We start from the raw sequence: 7,691 nt of genomic DNA on the forward strand, positions 1-7,691 counted from the left end.
AAAAAAAAAAAAAAAAAAAATTCTTACTTTTATTGTACTTATTATATCATGACATGGACGCAACTCAAATGATACCTATTAAATAAATGCCCTTGTTTAAACTAATTATGGTTTGAAATATATTACTATCACTATTATCAACACTAATCTATCTTTCCATTAAAAAAAATAGGTATTGCTACTATCACATTAAAACTTCAAAAAATTATTTTATATAATAATCGTGTTTATGTATTATATAGATAATAGGGATAGTAATATATTTCAAACCATAATAAGTTTAAATTAGGGAATTTATTTAGTAGGTATTATTTGAGTTGTGTCCATGTCATGATATAAGTATTTCTTACTTTTATTCCATCGAATAGATTTATGAAATAGTTATCAGTTAAAGTTCTTATACTTACTTAGGAATAATTTCGTTTTTAAAAATATAATAACTATATTGCTTTTTCTTTTCTTTTTTTTTTTTTTAAGATAGAAACATGTTTTAGTTTTTCTGTTTAGATGTGAATTATTTAAAACAAGTATTTAACTCTAAAACATTTGTTACAAAAGTTTTAGAAAATTTGCAAGAAATCAGTAAGGTACTGAATGAATATGTTTTTCTATTTTTATTGTTGTTAATTCAAGAAGTATTATACTTATAACACTCACAGTCGACTAACATCCCAGTGAAAGAAAGAAAACAAAAACTTCATGATAGAGTTGGGAGATCCAAAAATTGAGAATTTTTTAGAAATTTTAGACATATAAAGATACATTAATTCTATAAAATGAAATCACTTTGCAAACATATGATAAAAAAAAATTAAAAACAAACAAATTATTTTTTATTGGAAAAATGGTATAGGAATAAATGTGTAGTACTCATTTGTGCATACCTATCTTGTTACTAATATTTTAAATTTACTTTAACTTTAATGCTAATTAATTAGAGTTTATCAGATTCCCATAATGCTTATGATGTTAATGTTATAACAACTAATAAAGTAGCTATTAATATTAATTTATACTCAGTTAAAACCAAATTTAACAAGTGCAAAGAGACAGAACAACTCCTCTTATTTTATTATTAGAATTTGAGATGGTATTGAGCTAGTTAACTTTTTATTATGAGAATGAAAGTTGGAGGAATATGCTGAAAAGGAAAATAGGCTTATCAATAACTGTCAGAGCCAGGCCTTTTGGGTTGAGAGATCTGTCAACTAAACAGATCTCTTCTGTTCCAGGAAGATTTCTGCCAGGTAGGATGCAAATATTTGAATAAAGTAGCTTCTAAGGGGCTGTTAAAAAGAATGGTTAAAAGAAATATTTGCAAGTCCTTTTCAAATCAATATTTCTTCGAAATTGATCATAATAATTGTGATTTTGTTGTTGCTCAATACGTCAATGAATCACATACACAATAGTTACTCCAATATGTACGCTTTTATGGGAAAATAGTCTTATCTTAAAGGTTGATAAAGCTCGTTTTTCTGGTCTATCAAAAATGTGCAAACACGAATTTTCCAGTATTCCAATATAAAAATATTTTAATAAACAAATCTACTTTTGAAAAACTACAATTTGTACACTAACTTTCGACATATTATTTGTTTGATAGTTTAAAACGAAATAGCAACAACTAGTAAAAACTTACTTTTTCAAATGCCGAAATAACGTCTGTAAGATTAGGTCTACGGCTCAAAAATATTGTTTAATAAGAAAACCAATTAGGGTGATTTCGTTTATAAATATTTGAATGTAACACATTTAATTTTGGAGAGTTTCGTCGCTTTTTCAACCACTGTACGCAGGTGCGATTTCGGCCTGGCTGAGTTGATTTTGGTACTACAGAATGAAAACTTGAACCTCACACTCAGGTTAAAATAGGATGGTTACCAGTAGGAGAATCCCTTATATGTCAGAAATCATCAAATAAGTGGTATAGCAAAAAAGTAATAAAGAGGATTGTTCCCTCCTTCAATCAATTCTTAAAAACAAATGTTTTGGAGACGGAACCATTCAACATCTTTCTTACTATGTAAAACATCCTGTTTCTTCCATTTTATGACCTAAACCATCTCCCCCACCCACCCTAGTTGTAATATTATACATAACGTAGTATCATATTTATTTATAATCCCAACGTACTGTAATTTGCGATATTGTAAATTTTTTAAATTCTATCACAGGTCGAATATGACCCTTGATATATATCGAAGGTACCATTCAATTTTCAAGGTAGTTTATATCATGTGATTTGAGGAAATTATCGTGCGTTCCAGAGGCAAATTATGTTTAGCCGAATCTTGGATTATATATCCTTAAAAAATATTTAAAGCCGGGAGCAATAACTCGGAAAAATTATAACCCGGTAGCTATATGCAGTAAACTTGAGTTCAGCTTCTTTAATCATTCCATGTAGATCTTGAACGGATATTTATTGAGGCTTCATGGTGTATGATTTTATTGAATAATGTGATTTCATTACGTTAAAGTTACAACATCAAAAATACTTGATAGTATTAAAAATTCCTATTCATGTACATTAAAAATATTGGATATACATATGTATATATATAATGAATTCCAAATAACCAGTAATCAAGAAACATTAATTGTTTTGAACAGTTTATTTTCGAAGTTACCAAATATTCACCAAGCAAAGAAACAGGTGTGAATTATTTAATATATCATTATTATTAAGTATTTATATTTAATATAACAGAATTATTTCTTTTATAAAATTCTTTTAATTTTACAATCAGAAGCAGGGACTATAAATAAAAACGTAATTCACTATTATATAAATATCATTGTACAAATTTAAGAAATTCATTGTTTTTGTTTGTTATTTTGTCATATTATGTAGTATGTTAATTTTTATTTATTCTATTTTATATGGTATCATATAACCAAAGACTGAATTCAACAGTGTCCATTTAATTTAAACTTAATCATAGACGTCCTTGGAAACACTGTGGCTTTTATTAATTTCAGATTTTTAATTCCACTTTGATCAGAGATTTTAAAGCATTCAGCAAGCTGTGTTAAATATTTTTCGCGTTAATAAAATTCTTTTATTAAAATATCTCAAACAGAAATAAATAAAAAATATTATTAAATACACAAAATATATCAGAATAGACCATAGAATGTTCTGAATGTTTTGGAAGATTATGTATGTAAAAAAAAAATTTCCCAGTATATTTATATTTGGGAAATTAAATTCCCAATATAGTTTATTTGGAAAATTGAAAAATTTCCAATTTTAAAAGATTATAAAAACAGAGGATACATTCAGTAGTAATATTTATTCTATTCGATCTACTGTGTATCTTTTCCAACAACACAAGGAGATAAGTTGTTGATGGTATTCCTTCTCAAAGAAAAAAATGGTCTCAAAATGAAGTCATCAGCAGTAAGTATAAATTAAATATGCTAAGATAATATTTTTTAGCTTAAAAGGTCATATTTAAAATGGTATTTAATTAATTTTTCCCAGACATATATTTGTTTTAAATATTGGCGAAATCGCAAATGCTTTTATTTACTAGAATAGAAAAAGAATGGCTGACATTTGTCGGCCTATTGAGAAGAAAAGTGTCTTCAATCTTCTACAACCTCAAGAAATACGAAGGTATAACCATACAAAATATAAAATATTTTTTCCATACTTTGGGAGGATTGACATGTAAAAAAATGAATAAAATCCTTGATTTGAATTTTCGCGCAAAAGAATAAAATACTGAAGAATAAAATTCGGCTCGCTATAAGTCGATTCGTTTCCTGAAGGAATCAAAATCAGAAATGCGACAGGTTGGATTGAATTGGTTATAGTAAGGAGGGCGTTCCTATTTGTCATGAAAATGGATTGCCACGGCTCGTGGAAGGGCATAATGTGCTGCATGTCTGCAATAGATCTCATTTCTTATGGAAGGTCTGGGATTGACACAATATGATGGATGATTCGCTTAACACATCTGATATAGAAGTCAGCAGTCCTATCGCTCTTCACTTGACTATCAAACCATGATGGGTATTCTGCGATTTCCATTATAAGCTTAAAGATATCATCAAGTTTAATTTGTCCAATACAAGATTCGTTTACTATTTAGAACTGTAGAGTTGGTATAATCTACAGATTATAAGCTCAGTAAAACCTTCCTCTTGGACATATAATATATATTAACACTAGCAGACCCGGAAATACTTCACCATTGGTATATTTGAGGATGTATATAGAATAATTGGACACTATTGAAACTTTTATATCAATTAATTTATAGATAAAGTGATGATAGGACGGTTACTATGGTAACATAAATGGTAACAGCTAACTTCGTTGTATAATCGTTAATACATTACGGTCTGTACAAATGTGGGTTCTGAACTTAGCCATAGTTTGAATAAGGTTACAGGTATACTCAGTATATGTAAATCATAGAATTTCTTAACTTGTTGAAGGATAAAATTATGGTCGGTCACGCTTAACCTGTATTAGGTAGCTAACCTGTATTAGTTGAGTACCTACATTTTAGAAGCTAAGTCTGTCCGAATATCACAATTAAGAAGAGTTTAAATAGTTAGGAAAAACAAAGTGAAAGATGCATATTATTTATTTTTTTTTGCATTCGATGCAACAAAATCTAAATGAATGGATTTTGTTGCATCGAATGAAAAATTACGATTGTAAGCCTCGTGAAATCAAAAATAATAATAATGATAAACACTAATTTTCAATTTTGGATAGCTGATCCTTCACGAAATTTGTGAACTTAAAGAATAAATATAACTTTAAGGCAATTTGGGATTCAAAATGGTTGAGCAAAAAATGTATGGAGTCAGGGATTTCTCAAATATTATGTAAAATAAATGTTACTCAAATCTAGTAACAAATAAAAGTAATTGTAATTATTAAATAATAAATATAATAGAGATGAATATAATAAATAAATATAATAGTAATCCATAAATAGATATAATAATAATATATAAAATATACGATGCAATTAAAGGTATTAAAATAGTTTAATTAAGTAAAATTTATTAGAAAGTAAATTTCAACGCCTAAATAAATATTCTTTTTAATTAAATTCTCAGCTCTGAATAATATCCCTTCTCCATCCTAAAACGATTTTTATTGATAGCCAATGGCAATTTGTGATTCAATATATATTTTATTACAATTTTGTATGTGGTATAATAAACAGAAGTTTAACCAAATGAACTAAACTGTTTAATTAATTTCCTTTTAGTTCATCATATTTTAACCAGATTAATAATGATTAGGTTTATTTATACTAACTTTTAGGTACTATTAAGACCTTAACGTATGTAGGATTTCCTAATAATAAGTAAATAAACAGAATAAACTGTATAAGTTTTGTATCTGAAAACTAATTTTGTGGGTATTTCATGATTGTCTTTAAAACAATCAATATTTTTGATTTTGATTAATAAATATTCTAAGAATATATTTTAAATACAGCTAATAAATAATTCTTAGAAACCTCTCGGAATTCAAATTTTTTTTATCCATATTCTGCTGCTAGGTATAGTATGTTTTGTTTTATTAGTAAAATTGTATCTTAGCTTAATTTTAAAATTAAAGGACACAATTTCATCTTGATATACATACTTCAATTTCAAAAAGTAATTTATAAAAACTTAGCAATATTGGAAGAAAATTGTTTTAACAGAATTAATTCTAGCCACGTAGACAGTTATATAAAAAAATAAGTATGTTTCGTTATTTAAATTATTACATTTTCCGTTTAATACACATGTTTTAGACATTCTTCCATGGCTCGGTGGTCTAGGGGTATGATTCTCGCTTAGGGTGCGAGAGGTCCCGGGTTCAAATCCCGGCCGAGCCCACTTACTTTTTATTTTCCACAAAATATTTTTATAAATACTGTAAGCTTATACATACATAATGTTAGTTTAGTTTTATAACTAGAAGAAGATAAAAATCAATGTATTATTCTCCCTTATGTTCTGTATCTATTTTTATTATTTTACTTTTCATATTACAAATAATATTTTTTTTAAATACTTTTGGTATTACAAACGTAAAGTTAGTCAAATTTTTTGTCCTGAAGAAAAAAAAAATGTATTATACATCCTATGTATGTATAATACATATTACTTTATATTCCGTAGCTTGGTTCTTTCATGCAAAGTTCAATCATGTCGATCTTTCAGTCTAATTAGTCAATTTAAAATTTTATCTTTATTTAAATATTTATTTAAAACCATTCTCTGAACCGCGTGCCTTCTTAATATGCAAGCACCAGTTTTGTACTCTCTTCACCACACCAGCTTTTCTCTCAATTTGAACAGCCAACAAGAATTAATGGTAACAAAAAATTGATTAGCTAATATTCTTGTTACGTTTTTCGATTTAATTTTCCTACCACGACCGGTTAAGGAATTTTTTTTTTTCCCGGCAGTCTCCGTTTTAGCATATCCTCGTTTTTTATAGTTTCGGAGTTTCAACTACTACCGATTTATGCTGGGGACCGTTTTGACCGAAAAAACAGTAAATAAAAATCAATTAGAATAAAAAGTATAACTCTTCAAATTGAGTATATATTACATTAAAAACCTTTATAGATTAAGTAAAGACTACGAAAGACTACGGCTTTCTGCGTACATACACATTTTTGTCTAGAAGTGCTTGACTCAAATCATATTTGACTTAAGTCACTTTCCAATTCGACAATTCGAAAATGACATATAGCAGTTTGTAAATGCTTTATCGTGAAATGTCAAAAATTTATATAAATTATTCAATATACTTTTGAGAAATTACAGTCTTTCTAGTAGTTGCAGGGTTGGAATATTTGTTAATGATTTGCTTATAAACTTCATTTCTCCATGATATTTACCTACCAGGTTATTTTTCGAATTCTCTATTACAGTTCAATATAAATTTGAACACCTCTATATTCGTTAACTTCAATATACCATACTTTTCTGGTAATTATACAAAAAAATAAAATGATGTTTTCAAAACACTGATAAGTCTAAAATATTAAAATGCTTCTCGTGAAATAAGAATTTATTTTTATAAATGAAATGTTAAACAAAATATATTGCTTTATGCCGGCAATTAATATAAATAATTTTCTATATTTTTCATCTCTATCCCGTTTCTTCTGGTTCTAGGTTTGATAAGCAGAGCGAACTTTGCAGTTGTTCAATAACATATGAAGCACAATAATATTTATGACCAGAAGCTTTCATTCCTTTCCACCGATTTAGTCGTCTTAGTTATCTGCTAGGTTTATTCATTTATTATTTTCTTTTTTATAAAAGCTGTTGTGCCAGTGTCATATAACTCTGCTGGAAAAGAGAATCATTTTCATTATTACTACGGTATTAATAGTAATAAAAAAATTAAAGGGCACCAAACATTAACATTTCTAATTAGAAAAGTAATTTCCTTTTTAGTTTATTTATGTGTTACATGAAAAAAAAATATAACATTGGTGTTATGCGCGCATCATAAAACTTTCATTTAGCGCCCTGCATACGTCCCCACATTTTGTGTAGATTAATGGGTTTGTGTTGTTATCGCTATTTTGGGAACTTTCGGGGAAAAAAAATCTAAATACCAGGCAAGGCGAAAATTATGGACAATTTTTTTATTAAAAAAATTTATTTTTCTGTTCCTATAAAATTCGTATTTTAGGATTTCT

General features: G+C 27.4%; 1 protein-coding gene and 1 non-coding gene across 3 annotated transcripts in view; one reads left to right on the forward strand and one right to left on the reverse strand.

Moving 5' to 3' along the window:
• LOC106692574 (uncharacterized) overlaps positions 1-7,691 on the reverse strand; it is a 122,391-nt gene that overhangs the window by 19,091 nt on the left and 95,609 nt on the right. The gene's annotated exons all lie outside the window — the stretch shown is intronic.
• TRNAP-AGG (transfer RNA proline (anticodon AGG)) lies at positions 5,793-5,864 on the forward strand. Its single transcript has one exon. It is a non-coding gene; the product is annotated as a tRNA-Pro (tRNA).

This window comes from Halyomorpha halys, unplaced genomic scaffold (genome assembly GCF_000696795.3).
Source record: "Halyomorpha halys isolate HHAL.00 unplaced genomic scaffold, Hhal_1.1 Scaffold61.1, whole genome shotgun sequence".
Taxonomy (NCBI): domain Eukaryota; kingdom Metazoa; phylum Arthropoda; class Insecta; order Hemiptera; family Pentatomidae; genus Halyomorpha; species Halyomorpha halys.